This window comes from Phodopus roborovskii, unplaced genomic scaffold (genome assembly GCF_943737965.1).
Source record: "Phodopus roborovskii unplaced genomic scaffold, PHOROB, whole genome shotgun sequence".
Taxonomy (NCBI): Eukaryota; Metazoa; Chordata; class Mammalia; order Rodentia; family Cricetidae; genus Phodopus; species Phodopus roborovskii.
The window spans coordinates 8,208,391-8,226,156 of record NW_026125391.1 but is presented as its reverse complement, the minus strand read 5'-3'; the positions used below and the strand labels follow the sequence as shown (position 1 = coordinate 8,226,156).

At 37.4% G+C, this 17,766-nt stretch overlaps 1 long non-coding RNA gene across 1 annotated transcript in view; it reads right to left on the bottom strand.

Moving 5' to 3' along the window:
• Positions 1–234: 234 nt before the first annotated feature.
• The window catches only part of LOC127214959 (uncharacterized), a 125,863-nt gene continuing 108,331 nt past the window's right edge, over positions 235–17,766 (bottom strand). The window contains exon 3 of the long non-coding RNA XR_007833906.1: positions 235–392. This is a non-coding gene — a long non-coding RNA (uncharacterized LOC127214959). The remainder of the gene's footprint in view (positions 393–17,766) is intronic.

Below are 17,766 nucleotides of genomic sequence, written 5' to 3'. Positions count from 1 at the left end.
AAGAGTCAGGGTCATCTTGACAAAACTGACTAAAATCCTTATCCTAAAGCCACAACTGTGCTGCCCAGTTTATTCTCCCATATAAATTGTCCTAACATTAACTTAGGATAAATTGTCCTAACATTAACAGGTTTGTTTTATTATTAATCTAGTTCTTATTTCTTTGGCGATTTATTATGTGACAAACATGCCAGTTTGTGCTTTCCTCTGAATCCAAAAATCAATGTAATATCACTTAAAACCTTTTAAAAAAAAAAAAAAAGCACAGAGACCACAGCCATCCATGTCACATGTTTAATATTAACTGGAAAATCTTTCTGCTTCACACTCACTCTCAGCTCCAGTAAAGTCCGTGTTTCATTGATGGAACTGGTTTGAAGACCCATGACATCCTAAAGAAGAAAAAGATTTAAGTTACATTTTATTGCTGATAATTTAGGGCAGGCAGGTGCATATCCTAAACCATGTATAGTCTCTAGGAAAACAACTATAGAAACAACACACTGGCCATCAGACTTACGTTTTAGGTATGATTTTTAAATTTTAATACTTATTTGATAATTTTTGACAATTATTTGCAAATTTCATTCAATATATTATAAAGTTTATCCCAACTCCTCCCAGTCTACCCCTCTCTCCCCACTCCACCCCCATTTCATGTCCTCTGATTTTTGAATCCCCACTGAGACCAGTTTGTGCTGTCCATATAACCATGGGTGTGGGACCATCCACTAGAGTACGGTCCACTTACTGGGACACACACTTATCTCTCCCTCCCCACAGAAGCCACCAGCTGTCAATAGCTTCTCAGTTAGGAGTGGGTGCTCATATTTCCTTTCTCCTTACAGGCATGTTGACTGACTTGGTCTTCAGAAAAACTCGCACAGAAAACCACAACTGCCATGAGCTTGTGAGTACAAATATCCTATCATGTCGAGAAGACACTGTTTTGTTCCAGCACTCCCTAACCTCTTATGATCTTTCCCCCCTCTCCTCTGCAAGGTCCCTCAGCTATGGAGTAGGGTGATAGAGTCCCACTGGTGGCTAAGTACTCTCCACTAACATTTATTCTCTGTACCTTGACCTCTTGTAAGATGCTGCAATAACAGCCATTCACTGCACAAAGAAACTTGTCTGATGAGGTCCAAGAGCTAGACTAGTCTATGGGTAGATAGAAATGAATAAAAGGGCAGTCTGATTCTAAGTCCATTTGGCAGAATAATAGTAGCAGATTCACCCCTGGGGCCTGCGAGCCCTCCAACCATGGGTTCTTCGACAGATTTATGGTACCAAACATGTGTTTCTCACTGTCGAACAGGTATTAAATCTGATCAGGTTGCTTTTCCTCATAACATACATGCCACTTTTGTATTCATGGGTATATTTTGTGCTGCATGTCATTATTATAGCTCATGGGGCTCACAACTGGGTGAGACTGGTGACGAACTTTTCTCTCAGCAGCCTACACACATATTACTCTCATAGAATGAAAGCCAACCATCAAGAAGGAAGCTTCTTAATGGTACCAACTTGCCTTCTCCATGTCTGTTTTCAAAGTGTACAGTATCTTTCAGCAATAGGGTCTTATCCATCAAGTCCCGGCGACAACAAGAGCAATGGCAATTACCAATCAGAGATTTTTTTAAAATCAGATGTTGACAGTTAAGCTTTTTTATTGACACTCAGAAATCAATTAAAGAAAGATAAGTTAATATCACTCTTTAAAACTTTATGTTCAATCACTTCATTTTCTTTACTACATACTTTATCATGGTTTTAATGTCTAATACACAGTTGGCTTTCCCTTAGTGAACAAAGTCCTTTTGTATCTTGAAGCCAGATATTATAAAATGTTTCCTCTGCATGTATTTGATAGAATTCAATAATTGTATAGTCTATATTAACTCACAATAAACTAGTATCAAATTTTACTGGTATTCAATATATCCTATGAAAGTTTTGAGCAAATTAAAAGGTAAGTAAAAGGTAATTAGAGAGATGACTCAATCATTAAGAGCACTGGTTGCTCATCCAGAGGACCTGGGGTTTGATTCCCAGCACCCATATGGCAGCTCACAGCTGTCTCTAACTCTAGTTCCAGGGTTTCCAACACCCTCACACAGCTATAAATACAGACAAAACATAAATGAGCATAAATTAAAAATTAACTTTTAAAAAACTAAGTAAGACACATTTCTCTAATTTTTTTAAATTAAAAATCCAACATTCATTGGAATATTACATGTATGACAAATTCTGAAAATAAAACATATGTCCACAAGCAAGGTAAAAATTTTGTAAATGTGGATAATAATAAGACCAAAGGATCCTCAAGGACAATAAGAAAAGTGAACTATAGCTTTGCAGATGACATGGGAGATTCATATAATGCCACCTGATGACATTTTTGAAACTAAGAACTACTAACATAATATTGTGGGAGAAAAAAGAGGATAATGAACTTCAGGTGACACAGTAGAACTGAAGATGTGAAATACTAGGGACTTGAAATTTTCCATAAACTCATTTTTATGTTGATATTACTGTGCATGTTTATATGTATGTCATTTATTATTCTGCATGATTGTAATTTTTTAAAAATATGAACCCTGGAATGTTCCCTGTAATTGCCCAAAAAAGATTGTAAAAGAGTATTCTTGAGGTGTTTATTGGCATATATCAACTATATAAAATAATGGGTTTCTGGGTCATTTTTTCCCTTCCAAATGGATTTTGGTAACAGCCACCCCCCTCATTCAAATCTCCTACCCTCCCCACTCCTGCCAATCCCCTTTCAGTCACCTATCTTGTATATGCATGACTTCTGTGCATGTGTGGAACCCAAGAAACTTCACTAAGGTTAGTTTCCAGAGCACAGGTGAGGATAATTTTACAGGAACTCAGACACCACACTGCTAGCTACAACACCAAGCAAAATTCCTCTTCTTCTACTGTTAGCCACATGTGAATCCTTAGTCAGGGAAGTGTAGAGTCCCACCCCCTTTGTGATAGGACACTGTTTAGCCCAATTAAAAGGTTTTTTTTGGGGGGGTTGCTTGTTTGTTTGTTTTTTGTTTGTTTGTTTTTTATTGTAAGATACTTTTTTCTTTGTGCATGAGAATGTACATGCCTCCAATGAATGCAAATGCTGTTGTCTTCCTAGTGCCTGAAGAAACAAGGTATTGGACACCCTGGAATTGAAGTCACAAACAATTTTAAGTTGCATGTGGGTTCTGGGAAACAAATCCAGGTCTTCTGGAAGAACAGCTAGTGCTGGTATCTGCTGAGTCATCTCTCATATCCCCAAAGGAATGTTGTTAAAATAACAAGTAAGTAACACCAAGCAATGGCTGAAAATATATCAAGAAACCTAGAGCTACATCTTGAACAGCAAACCAAACTATAGCAAAAGTTAAAAAAAAAATTAAAGGTAAGTATTATAGAAAAATTACAGATTATGGACAGTATTTGGACTCAAATGATTATTTTGTAATCCAGAGAGGAAATTTCAATAAACCATAGCTAAAGGATTGAAGCAGATTAATCCCTTAAACATCTGTATGCTAGAAGGGTATAAAGATGCTAGTAAAGAATAATAAGATAAAGGTTTCTCTGTTGAGTTTTTAAGTTTGAAATAGTTCTTAAACACTCAGTTGGATAATTAGTGGAGAATGAGTTGAAAGAGGCTTACAAAATTACATCATTTTAAAAATGTGCTGCTTTAGGGTTTTTAAGTTTTCTAAAGCTGCTTATAATCCAGTGGAATTTTAAAACCAAAGTAAAAAACCACGTTGGTAAGGAATAAGTTTACACCATCTTACTTGTGGTGGCTTTGAATTCCACCCATTCATTAAGAAGAAAAACCAGTAAATACCACCTCACTTTTGCCACTAATCCAGAGGTCAGCAGACCCATCATTTTGTATATTATGTTTGCCTCTCTTCCATTTCTCTTGGCAAGGGAAAATATTCTTGTGAAAGAGGGTAGGCATGCAGCCCTGTGTGAAGTTCATAGAGCATAAGAAAAGCTTTTCCAGGGCCACATCATTAAGACGGATTATCATGAACACACAGTGGTGTTTATCTTCATCAGCTCCCAGACTACAAAATTGCTTCTACCCTTGGAAAGGAAAATTAAATCACGACAAATGCAAGGAATGAACTTTCCATTATTTCTTTTATTAAAAATAGATTCCCCCCTCATATAAAATATCCTGATTACAGTTTCCCCTCCCTCTATCCTCCCCACTTCCCCCTCTTGCCTCAGAAAACAAACAGGCTTCTAAAGAGTAATAATAAACTTATAATAAGATAAAACAAAACTAACACATTGGAATTGGACAAGACAGCCCAAAAGAAGGAATAGAACCCAAGAGAAGGCAAAAGAATCAGAGACCCATTCCTTCATACTCAAGAACCCCATAAGAAGGTGAACAGCCATGGCATAGGCCTCCTTTAATGCCAGCATGTCAGAGGGATGTAGAGATGAGCAGATCTCTGAGTTCCAGGCTAGCTTGTTCTATAGAGTAAGTACCAGCACATCCAGGGCTACACCAAGAAACCCTGACAAAGAAACCCTGTCTTGATTAGTTAGTTAATTAATTAAAATTAAAAAAGAATTCCATAAAAAAATTAATCCAGAAGCCGTAATATATACAAGGAAGACCTGGAAGAGACCAGAGCAGGCCCTACATATGCCACTGCCTCCATCTAGTTGAGTTCATACAAGCTTTGATCATGTTGACTTGGAGGTCTATTTTCTTAGTGTCCCCCTTACCCTCTGGCTCTTACACTCATTCTGCCTCCCCTTCCTTGGCATTCCTTAAGCTCTGAGACCAGGGATTTGACAAAGGCATCCCATTTAGGGATGAGTGTTCCAAGGACTCTCACCACTCTCTGCATAATTTTTTCACTGTGGGTCTCCGTATTTGTTCCCATCTGCTGCGGAAGGAAGCTTCTTGGAAGATGGTTAAGCAAGGCATTGATGTATGAGTGTAAAGGGATGTGATTAGTAGTCATTTTATTGTTAAGGGATATCTTTTATTACTGGTGTTTGTTTTTTGTTTGTAGAGCAATGGTATTTGGTTTTACCCTCAAGCATTGGCTGTCTAGTCTCTGGTTCTTGGTCATCCAAGCAGTGTCAAGTATGGGTTCTATCTATTTCATGGAGTGGACCTTAAGTCAAATCAGATATTGGTTGGTTACTCCTACAAGCTTCATGCCAACATTGCCCAAACATCTTGTAGATCAAAGGGTTTGTGGTTAGCTTGGTGTTTATGTTTCTCCCATGCAGAGAACCTTCCCAGACCAAAGATACTACAACTAGAGATGAAAACCCTATGTAGGCACCAGCTCTACTTCTCCACGTTCAATGAGTTGTCTAGGTGTTATCTTCAGCAATGAGACCATGCTGTCAGTTTGTAGAGAGCCACTATTGTCTTGGCAACAGCCTGGGTTGTTTTCAGATTCCTATGGGACCACTTTGGCTAAAAACTCAATTAGGTGTAACCTGATGCCAGTACTAGAAGCTTCATTTGGTAAAATGAAATGGCCAGATGGAACTCTATCTTCCCCATTATTTGGAGATTCCATTTACAGCACCATCATAAATGCACATATTTTAAGAAACTTCTACTATATTAGGTTTCTATACTGCTGTTTAAGAGGCCCTTGGTTTTAGCTGTTTCTTCCTATATTCCTTCCCTTCTCTTCTTCTTCCCCTGTTGATCCTCCCATTCCATCCATAACTATTATATTTTCCTTTCCTAACCATATCTATCTGTAGTCCCTAGTCCCTTATTCTATACCTAACCACTGTGGTGTCTGGTATACAGCAAGCCTCATGGCAGCTGTAACATTTGCAATAGTAATGAGTACTATTGACTGATAAACAGAATTCAGAGTTTCAACCCAGAAGAAGGATCAGTGATAAGCATAAAGACAGATCCATTTGGTAGATGATGCAAAGAGACTCTTTCATAGGGATGGGTTCTATTCACTGAGACACAAGCTTGGGATTAGGGTCTAAACATATTCAAGATATTGGTGGAGACTGGCTCCTAATAGAATAGTGAAGGATCACTAGGTCATTTGTCCACTTTCACACTGACATTCCAGGTGACCAGGTGTCATTCGTTTCCTTTCTTTGAAGAAAGTATGCCTGCATGATTGATGATTGAAAATCTGGTTTCTTCAATATTTACTCTAAGCTATGTGTTCCTGCATTGTGATTGTATAACAGAATTCACACTATATGTGTCTTTCTAGGTCTGGGATACCTCATTCAGGTACTCTGCTTTTAATTGAGTGTTTCTTTATTTTTGAGTTCTTTATATATTTTGGATATTAGCCCTCTATACAGTTGGTAAAAATCTTTTCCCATTCTGTAGACTGCCATTTTGTATGAATGACAATGTCCTTTGCCATGCAAAAGCTTCTCAGGTTCTTGAAGTCCCATTTATTAATTGATGGTCTTTGGTTTTGTACTAATGATGTTCTGAACAGAGAGCTTTTCTTGTGCTGGTGAGTTCAAGACTATTCCCCACTTTCTCTTCTATCGGGTTTAGTGTATCTGGGTTTATGTTGAAGTCTTTGATCTATTTTGGAGTTGAGTTTTGTTCAGGGTGATAAGTATGGATCTATTTGCATTTTTCTATATGCAGGCATTCAGTTTAACCAGGCTTTTTGTTGAAGATGCCATCTTTGTTCCCTATGTGTATTTTTCTCTGCTTTATTAAAAAATAAAAAGTTTCCATAGGTGTATGAATTTATATCTGGTCTTTGATTCAATTCCATTGATCAACCTATCTGTTTTTATACCAATACTATACTGTTTTTATTACTATAGCTAGGTAATAAAACTTGAGGCCAATCATGATGATACCATCCATAGTTCTTTTATTATCCAAGATTGTTTTAGCTATCCTAGAATTTTTATATTTCCATATGAAACTAAAAATTGCCCTTTAAAAAAAACTATGAAAAATTGTATTGAATTTTGATAGGGTTTGCACTGAATCTGTAGAGTGCATTTGGTAGATGGTAATTTACTATGATAATCCTACTGATTCATGAGGATGAGAATTCTTTCCATCTTCTGATACCTTCTTCAATTTCGTTCTTCAATTACTTGAAATTTTTATGATACAAGTATTTCATTTTCTTGATTAGAATCATGACAAGCTATTTTATATGATTTGAGGCTATTGTGAAAGGTGGTATTCCATGATTTCTGTGCCCATTTGTCATTTGTATATAAGAAGACTACTTATTTTGTGAGTTAATCTTATATCTAGTCACTGTGCTGAAAATGTTTAACAGCTGAAGGAATTCCCTGGTAAAATTTGTAGGGTCACTTACTTATATTGCCTTGTCATCTGCAAATAAAGATACTTTTCACTTTCCAATTTGTATCCCCTTGATCTCTTTCAGTGGTCTTATGGCTCTAGATATAAATTAGGTGCTATATTGAATAGATATGGAGTTAGTGGAAAAGCTTTTATTTCTAATTTTAGTGGAATTGCTTTGAGTTTCTCTTCATTTAAGTTGATGTTGGCTATGGGCTTGATGTAAACTGCTTTATTATACTTAAGTATGTCCCTGGTATCCATAATCTCTTCAGGACTTATCATGAAGGGGTGTTGTATTTTTGTCAAGGGCCTTTCCTGCATCTAGTGAGACGATCATTATCTTCCAGCTTGTTTATATGATGGATTATATTCATTGATTTATGTATGTTGTGCCATCCCTGCATCCCTAAGATGAAGCCTATTTGATCATGGATTATCTTCCTGGGATTTTGTTTGCAAGTAAATTATTGAGAATTTTTTGCATCTGTGTTTATAAAGGAAATGGGTCTGTAACCCTTTCTTTATTGGGTCTTTATGCAGTTTGAGTGGATATCAGGGTGAATGCAGCCTCATAAAAGAGTTGGGCAATATTCCTTCTGTTTCTATTCATGAAACAATTTGAGGAGAATTGTAATTAACTCTTCTTTAAAATTCTGGTAGAATCCTACACTGAAACCATCTGACATTGGACTTTTTTGGTTGGCAGACTTTTAATGACTGCTTCTATTACATTAAATGTTATAAGTCTTTTAAACTGTTTATTTGACCTTAATTTAAGTTTGGTAAGTGATACCTATCACATTTAGGTTTTCCAATTTGGTGGAATACACGGTTTTTTGTTTGTTTGTTTTTGTTTTTTTTGTTTGTTTGCTTTTGTTTTTTGTTTGTTTGTTTTAAATATGTCCTTATAACTTTTTGAATTTTTTCTATTGTTATCACCCTCTTTCCCTTCTGATTTTGTAATCTGGATATTTTTTCTCTGCCTTTTAGGAGTTATTGCCTAAGCCACATTAACCTGGAAAGCAAAAAAATATAGATGAATTAAGTCTTTACTTACATAACTAACATCATGTCAGCCTTGAAATTTATGTAGGACTTACTAGGACCATTCACCCACAAATTCATTTATCTTTTAATTTATCCTTAAGGTAGGAGAGCAGGTATAATTATTCCCATTTTAAAGGCAAATGAAATTGAACCTTCATTACATGAATCTCCCAAACCTAGCTATAGACTAGAATGTGATTATTTTTCTAAATAATAATTTATTAAGACCAAAATACTAGCTAAATCATGAAAGAAGGGGTGGAAGTATTTGAATTGAAATATTTAATTTCACTTAAAACTTCGTGTTGTTTATGATAAAAGAATTTTATTTCAAAATGTTTAAAAGGTAAATAATAGTGGTTCTTGGTTAAAAAAAAAACACAAAGAAAGTGTTTTTAACAAATGACTATCATTCTGTGTTGCTCTCCATGCTAACATTTAAGAGAGAGGATGTGATGGGAGATGTCATTCTGTATATGTTTCTCATACTGGTTAATGAATAAAGCACTGTTGGCCAATAGGAAAGCAAGAAAGGTGGGACTAAGAGACGAGGAGGAAAGAGGAAGTAGTAAGGAGGAGTCAAGATGGAGAGTCTGGAGAGAACAGAACCGCCACTCTCGGTAAGACCACGTGGAAATACATAGAAATGGGTTAAATACATAGGAATGGGTTAATACTTAAGACAGAACTAGCTGATAAGAAACAAGTAACTGGCCAACAGCATAATATCAAACACAGAGTCTCTGTGTGTTAATTGGGGCTGGCGCGGTGGCAGAGCAAGACTGGCAGTGGGTGGAAAAACCTTACTCCTTACAAGGATGAATCTAGGAGAACAAGCTAAGACCCTTGGTGACAGAAAAAGACCTGGCAGGATGGAGAGAGGGCCATCCATGTGGTAGACACCCTGCCACAGCTATGTCACTGCCACTCAATGAGGTTACAAGCCAGATCGTACATACAGTCACCCTGCTAAGGTTCACTCAGGTGGCAGAGCTGGAAGATAAAATTAAGTGGTTTGGGTTCGCCCAGTTAACAAAATAATAGAATAGAGGGCTTTTGTATGTTTCTTTGTTTTAACTAACAGCCTAGTGGGAAGAGAGAGAGAGGGAAGGAGAGAGAGGGAGAAGGAGGGAGGTTACAATAAATCTGTCCAACATGGATTAAAGGAGGTAAGAACCTACATGCTAGTCATACTACAACCATATTGTCTAAAATACTTAAATAGCTAGGGAAGCAAGCATAATCCATAACAACCTGGAACCCTTTAATGGGTCTGTCTGTCTCATCAACACTATCTATACTTTTGAGCAAATAAGGTCACTCTTCTTGGTTTTACCACATCAGGGATAAAAGAAGACAGCTTTTGAGACATTGAGATTTGGGTAGATTGTATGTGAATAAATGACTCTGGTTTCTGGATTATTTTTTTATGAACCCACAGGCAAATAGCTCCTAGATTGTACACAGCTATGTTAAGCCTAGTTCCCATCGGATAAACTGCTCAGACTTGTCGAGCACCTGGTCTGAGTTCTGCACGTGTCCTTCATTAAGTATTTGGATCAGCCTGAAGGGGACTCATATCTGCTTGTGCAATTTACTGAGTTTGTATCTTGATGTCTGACAAAGAGTTTGCTTGTTGTCTAGCTCTGCCTGTTCACACAAGCACAAGACAAATGCAATCCTCTCAAACCCATGGACACAGCAGAAAAAGAAAATGAAGCTGAAAGCACAATCAAGGAATTTGTTTCTTCTTTTGCTTTTTCAGATAAGCCAAGATTGTTCTCTTAACAAGTATTATAAAGATGATGATAAAAATGTGCATTGGGCCAACAAGATGTCATAAAAGTGGGTAAAATATCTGCGGCTAAGCCTGCCAACCCAAATTCCATACCCAGCACCCACATGGTGGAAAGAGCCAACTGACACCCACAAGTTGTTCTCTGACCTTCGTGAGTGTGTTGTGCCATGTAGAGAGAAAGAGAGAGAGAATGAGTAATGTAAGGAAAATTAAAAATAAATTAATCAACTCATCAATATATTGAAAGGGTATTAGTATATGTGGCAGACATTTACATTATGCTTTTTTTAGGGTTTTCAAGATATTTTTAAGCTTTAGGATATCAATTAAACCCATTCAAGAAAGTTTAGCAATATAAGGAGGAAAATAAAATCATGTCAATGTTAGTCCTCATAGTTAATCACACTGACATTTCAGAACATTTCCTTTTACATTCATGTTCTTTACATGGTTTTAGGCACCTTTTCCTTTATGCATTTGTTTTCCAAAAACATACTAGTTTGTTTCCTGTGTCTCCCATATATGTAAACGAGGCATATCACACAGCCCAGTGCTATAGAGGTGACAAGGAATGCCATGGAGAACACATATGTGAGAGGTAGGGGACCTGAGTATTAGTACTCACCATGTAGTTAGATAAGTGATAACATAGGAAACTGAATTAGGGCAACTCCCCCTAGATTCAGGGCATCCTGGTGGAAGGAAAGCATGTAGGAAAGATCACAGACAAGAGAGAGCATGCTATTGGGAGAGTGTTAACATCATTGTTCAAGCTAGATGAATACAGGCAACAAAAATGCCTAGAAAAAGAGAAAGCTCATTCTATGCATATTCCTACGTTCATTTATCAAATCATTTTGAGCATTTATATTCCTGTGATGAAACACCATGACCAAACACAAGTTGGAGAGAAAAGGGTTTATTTGAATTATACTTCCACATTGCAGTCTGTCACTGGAAGAAATCAGGACAGGAACTCAAATAAGGCAGGAGCCTGGAGGCAGGAGCTGATGCAGAGATCATGAAGGGGAGCTGCTTACAGCTTGCTCATCGTGGCTTGCTCAACCTGCTTTCTTATAGAACACAGGACCAGCAGCCCAGGGCTGGCCCCATCCATAGTGGACATCAATCACTAAGATCCTATTGAGGCATTTTCTCAATTTAGTGTCCTTCCTTTGGGATAACTCCAGCTTGTGTCAAATTGACATAAAATGTATCAACACCATCTTCTGCTTTATGCCGGGAATTTTCAGTGTTTTAATGAACATAGACAAGCATAGCTTCTGCTCTCTGACCTGCTGTAGTTAAGTAAGTATGTTTACCTGCCCCCCCAATCTCTTCCCATTGTAGGGAATAAAATATATGCCACTCTTCCTACTCTCCTAACACCCATATTTAAGTCAATATTAAAATCTTTCTTAATAAACTCCAAAGTGGCTTCATAAAGAAATGAAGGAAGGAAAGAAGAAAGGAAGGAAGGAAGGAAGGAAGGAAGGAAGGAAGGAAGGAAGGAAGAAAAAGAAAGAAGAAAATGTACCTAGTATCCCAATGTGGGGTCAGATGATCTTACCAAAACATTCAGCAAAGGCCCAAAACTAGTTTCACAGATGAGCAAGTACTAGTAAATGACCTTTGCCTTGAATTTTAATGAACCAGACTCAACCAGATAGTTAGGATATACAGATTAAGTCAGGAATAAGAGGTGTGAAAAGCCTTCTAAGCCTATGGAAGAAGTTTGAGTTTTAGCATAAAAATTTGGAGGGACGAGTAAAGGATCCACATCTTTTTATTTTTGTGTGGGTAACATCTGTAATGAGCAAGAGTCAGGGAACATGGCATGGGTAGTCTTGTGATCTGTGCCTGTGCCATCGACTGAATGAATTGAAGAAATTTCTATGACAAAGTTCAGCAGAACTTAAAACTGACAACATATGAGCAGAGAAGAAAATAAAATTTAAAAGTGAGTAGTCATGGCTTGGGCAAATGGCTGGGCCATTTCAGAAGAGCAAACAAAAGTAGAAGACTGGGTTGGATGAGAAGTAAGTTCAATGATGTTTATGAAATGTTTTTGAGACACTCAAATGCCATTTTCCATCATGATAATTCTGTAGACTAGGTAAAATATAAGTAACCTTCATATTGATTTTTTTTTAATGGACAAAAGGAAAACTTGAAGATGGAACTATTGGCTGAGCAATATTCTTCAGTTCTTTAGTTTCTCTAAAGAATAGGGACCTCTTCTTCTCACCCTCACTAACCCCCCCATCCCCAAGAATGAGAACTTGAGGGAATGGGATGGTGGGGGGTGCAATGGGAGAGCAGTGAAAGAGATAATAAAGAGAGACACTATGGGCTTAGAGAAAAACCTGAGTAAAGCCCAAGAAAATCCACAAAGAGGACACCAGCTAAGACTCCTATCAATAGTGACAAGGATACCTGAACTGGTCTACCCCTGTAATCAAATCAATGAATACCCCAGATATCATCATGGAGTCTTCATCTAGTAATTGATGGAACCAGATGCAGAGATCCACAACCAAGAACCAGGCAGAGCCTGGGGAATCCAAGTGAAGAGAGAGAGGGAGGATTTTCTGAACAAGACAGGTCAAGACAACCGTGGTGAAATCTACAAAGAGAGCTGAACCAAGCTGTGGAAACTCATGAACTCTAGGCACAGTGATACAGACTCCAGGGGACCAAGCTAGGCCCTCCATATGTGGGAGACATTTGTGAAGCTTGGACTAGCTGAAGGGCCACGGTCAGTAGGACCACAATACAAACCTGGTACATGAGCTTTATTGGCGTCACTCCCTATGATGGGATGCCATGCTCAGCTTAATGCATAGGAGAGGGGCCTGCCCCTGCCGCAACCTATTGTGCCAGACTTTGTTGACTCCTCATGGGAGCCCTTACCGATGAGGATAAGTGGACTGGAGCTGAGCTGGTGGGGAGGCAAAGGAGGCAAGGGAGAGGGAGTAGAGGCGAGGGGGACAAGAGGAGGTGTGGGAGAGAAAACTGTGTTTGGAATGTAAAATAAAATTAAAAAATAAAAAAAATAAAGGCAAAAAATTTAAAATGTCAAAAAAAAAAAAAAAGAGCAGTGACTGACAATCTTCAAAAAGGAATGAATCCTGTGTCCTCCATGATGCTCAATGGATTGTGACACACTCTTAGCTCACATATATTAGCAGCATGCTTCCCTCACTCTATATGTGGACTCTAGCAGCCAGATGGTTTGCATAGCACACATCCAGTCTCTTCATTGTCCCTACTCCTCACAGCAGCTCTGCAAGGCAGGATTAGGCATTCCCTCATTCTGCTTGACTCTGAAGTCTGTACAAGTCAGTACAGCCTATGAGTCTATGAGTCAAATTGACCTTTTATGTTTGGCTTAAGTTACTGCTCATTAAGCAGTAGTGAATGGAATATGTGAATGCATGGGTCTGAGACTCAGGAGTGAGGGATCTTATACTATGATGTCATCTAGATTTAGCATATAACACTGATTTCTACTTTGTATTTCAAAAATGTAACATTATAAGAACAATCCAAATCTTATTACTTACTCATGACAAAATATCCGCTGAATTCAAAACATGATTTTCTGAAGCAACGACTCATAAAATTTTTAAATGTCTCTTTCATGATTAAATTTTTCAAGGAAAAAATGGCTACTGTCAAAATGATTGCTGACACACCTTGTGTATTAACCACAACAAATGGTCCATACTGTGCCTGATTGTATTTGCCTGGTCTCAACAACAGTGTGTAGAATTCAAAATTAAGTTTCTGGGCCAACAGAGAGAAGGTTAATAATCATTTTCTTCTACAAAGTAATGTAGCAGCAATTTAGAAATCAAATCTAATCCTCTCACTTGAAATGTTCCCTTGAAGACAAAGATAACCCAGATACCAGAGCATTCTCGAAATGTATTGCAAGCTTAAAGTTTAGCCAATATTCCAAAAATTGTTATTCATTACACTCAATGACAAATATATATTCATATGCATATATGAACTGAGGGATTCCATATATGCATATAGGGTACACATCTGAAGTTTTTTTCAAATAATAAAATGATTTCTTACTGTATTTCATTTTTGTCTAATGTAAGTGATAAAAACAAGTGCACTACTATAAACTCTCAATTTTCTTGTGCATTATTGTAAGAGTAAGAAAGTCACATGACTCAAAGTTGTAAAATGTCATTCCACATGATTATGAAACTCTGAGCCTCTTCAAGATGTCATTATATCCAATGCAATCCTACTTCCCTCCCTTGCTTCTTTTTTTATCTTAATTATTTCTTTAACACTGTCACTTAACCTCTGAGGAATACTTTTAACAACAACCAATTGTACCTATTGATCACAAATTTCTATACAATATTTAATTTAAATTTAAAAATAAGCAATATTCAACATATAAATCTAGTCAACATATGTACTTCTTTGTTTCAGCCACTAAACATTTGTTCTGTTTGGTAGACAGTTTTCAAGTGTGAGTTTTACAAGTGGAGACATACATGGTAGCAACACTGAACAAATGCAACAAAACCACTCAGTTTAAGAGCATGAGCTTCCCTATCTGCAATGGCACTCACTAGCAAAGGAAAAACTAGATTTTCCAATGAAGTCTCATTAACCATGCTTTAGAGTAAGCCCCATACCCAGTAGTAAACGGACAATATAAAATGAACTCAATGGTATTTTTGTAGATTTTTGTCTCATTTGCTTTGTTTGGGTTTTCTTTTTCTCATCTGTCTTTTGCTTGCATATTTGAGTGTCCAATTTTGTGGGGGTTTTGGCAGGGAGAGGTTTTGTTTTTTAAAGGGAACAAAAGAAGTTGGGCAAGTGGGGAGGTGGGGAACATCTGGGAGAAGCTGAGGAAGGAGAAAAGCATAAATATATAAAAAATAATTCAATTAAAGCCCTTTTAAAGATAAAGAAAGAAAGATGCTTCAGAGCTTGCCATGGTGGTAGTGACTCATAATCCCAGCACTTAGGGAGCTAAAGCTGCAGTTTAGCCATGGGGTTGACACCAGACTGGTCTAGGTAGTGAGTTTCAAGCCAACCAGAGCTACATGGTAAGACCCTGTGTCAGTGATGGACTCTATGCTACAATCCCAACTTGCCAGACAAATGTGCCCACTGGTACATTAGTGGCATGACTGTTGTGTAACTAACCATTTGCTTTCTGGTTGAATTTAGTTCTGCTCCACAGGATTTTGTCTGATGTTGCAAACCTAACGAAAACCCTGCGGCTTGGGAGGTCATAGGCCCAATGGAGAAACTATTGTTACTTTGTTAGCCTTCTAAGTATTTATGTATTATATCCATAGATTAGAGCTACTCTCAACTTTGGTCCACAAAGTTTCTTGCAGTTGAGCAGTGGTTAATGCAGAGACTCATTAGCTATTAGACAAAGTCCTGAGGACAAATGAACCTTAGTGCTTAATTCTAAATGGCACATCTATACCAGCGCCATTTTCTCAGGCTCAGAGACCATCACAGAAGAGAGGTAGAGGATCTAAGAGCTAGAGAATGGGGAGAAATGCCCTGGGATGCTGCTCATGTACTCATGAACTTCCAGCAACTATGGCTACCTGCATCGGACTTGCACAAGATCACACCAATCAAGATTTCAGCATGGCTTAGTAAGAAGCTTAAGAGGTCACATCCTTAGCTAAGAATTTACTGGTAGGTGGCTGTGGGGGAAAGAGACCAAAGTTTTTTCTGGCAATATACCCACTGGTAGGTTTCCCATGCTCCAGGGAATGGCCCTACACCCATGTGTATGGCACAAACTTTAAAAAAAATATTTCTAAAATAATGTAGAAGAAAGTGACAGGAGGAGAGGGGGGGAGAGGGGGAGAGGAAGGGAGGGAAAATTCTCTGAATTGAACAACATATGTGTATAAGATTACTTTGTAGCAAGAAAAGCTAATTTGTTTGGAGAGAAAAAAATGAATATATTATTCATGATCAATGTAAAATGTTTTACAAAAATTGTTCTCACATACTTTAAAAACTACGTACTTACTTTCACAAATTTCATAAACATTTTGTCATTTTGTTTTAAGCTTTGCAGCACTTGGTGGTATTTTTTAATAAATACAAAGTAATCAGTAAATACTGTTGCTTTGAAGTTTGGCACATTTTCATAATGTTCTCTTAATTATTAGCAATTAATACTATTGTATAGCTATGTGTTAATTTTCATTTGAAACTAATTTCTCTTGTATTTAAAATTTTCATATCAGAATAAACTCTTATTTCTTGATAATATAGATCTTGAATAAAGAATTCATAAAATTCAAACATAGAAAAATCCTGGTTTCTTGGTAGAGATGCAGCATGGTCTAATAAAACAGGGCTTTCCCCAGAGAATCTGCAGCATGCTTCCTTGGAATGTACTCTGCAGCACTATCCATCTTCAAACTTACTGCAATTCCCCTGTCTCAGCTTCCAGGATGTTAAGATTATAGGTATCATCCACCAAGTGTGGTGCCAACCCCCTTACGATTCTGAAGATTAAAGATCACCAATCATTTGCTAGAAATCTTTGTCTTTCATCTACTTATAGTCATATACAATTGTAAGCAAGCCATCAACTAATTTTCTCTTTAGCAAAATTGATTGTATTACTCTATTTATCATTTAATGGACCAGATTACCTTTAAAATCATGATCATGACTCAATTTCTGTTAAGTATAAAGGGAAAGAGTCAATACTGGGTGTTAACTTCTTGAATTCTCTAGCTAAACTATATGAACTCAGGGATCACTGCGTCATCTTAAAGCTCATGAATTAAGATACACTATCCATAAACATGTTTTTAGTCAGGAAATTTATACATGGGAGATAAATGTAAGCATGCTTTGCTGAAGACCCCTTGAAAATACTGGAGACTAAAATTCATTCCAGCCACCTCTGCTATACTCCCTTGGTAAGCACAGAGCAGCTGAGTCACACAGTTTGTTGGGGTGTGAGTTATTAAAGTCTTTGATGGTAGGCAGTCACAGAGCCTGATGAAGTAAGCCCACTGTCCTATGTCTGGGAGAATTTCTGTCAAAGAAAGTACAAAGCATTTTTTATTATTATTATTCAATCTATGAGTTCTGATTTTCTCCCTCTCCTCTCCTAACAAAGAATGAAAAGAGAGCAAGACATCAAATAGGGATGGAGATCAAAAAGGAATATATATGAAAGAGGTTTGAAAACTGGAGTTCTACATAAATATCAAAGTTCAGAAACCCAGCCATCATCACCATGTGGAAGAAAGATGATTGGCTCTTCAGTCATCAATAGCTAGTCTTTCTGCCATGTCCATTACACAAAAAGCACAATAAGCTAATTTCAATTTTCTACAAAAGATGAAGTCTGAGGCAATGAACGCTATCATGATGTTGCATTCCTACACAAGAGTCAGATGGCATTACTTGAGAGCGGTCATAAAGCAACACAAATCAAAATCAAGTAAGACAGCAGTAGTACGGCCCTAAATGAGAAAGAACACAAAGAAAGGATGATTGTGTTTGTTTTCGTAGCCCAAAAGACAAAGTCAAGGCT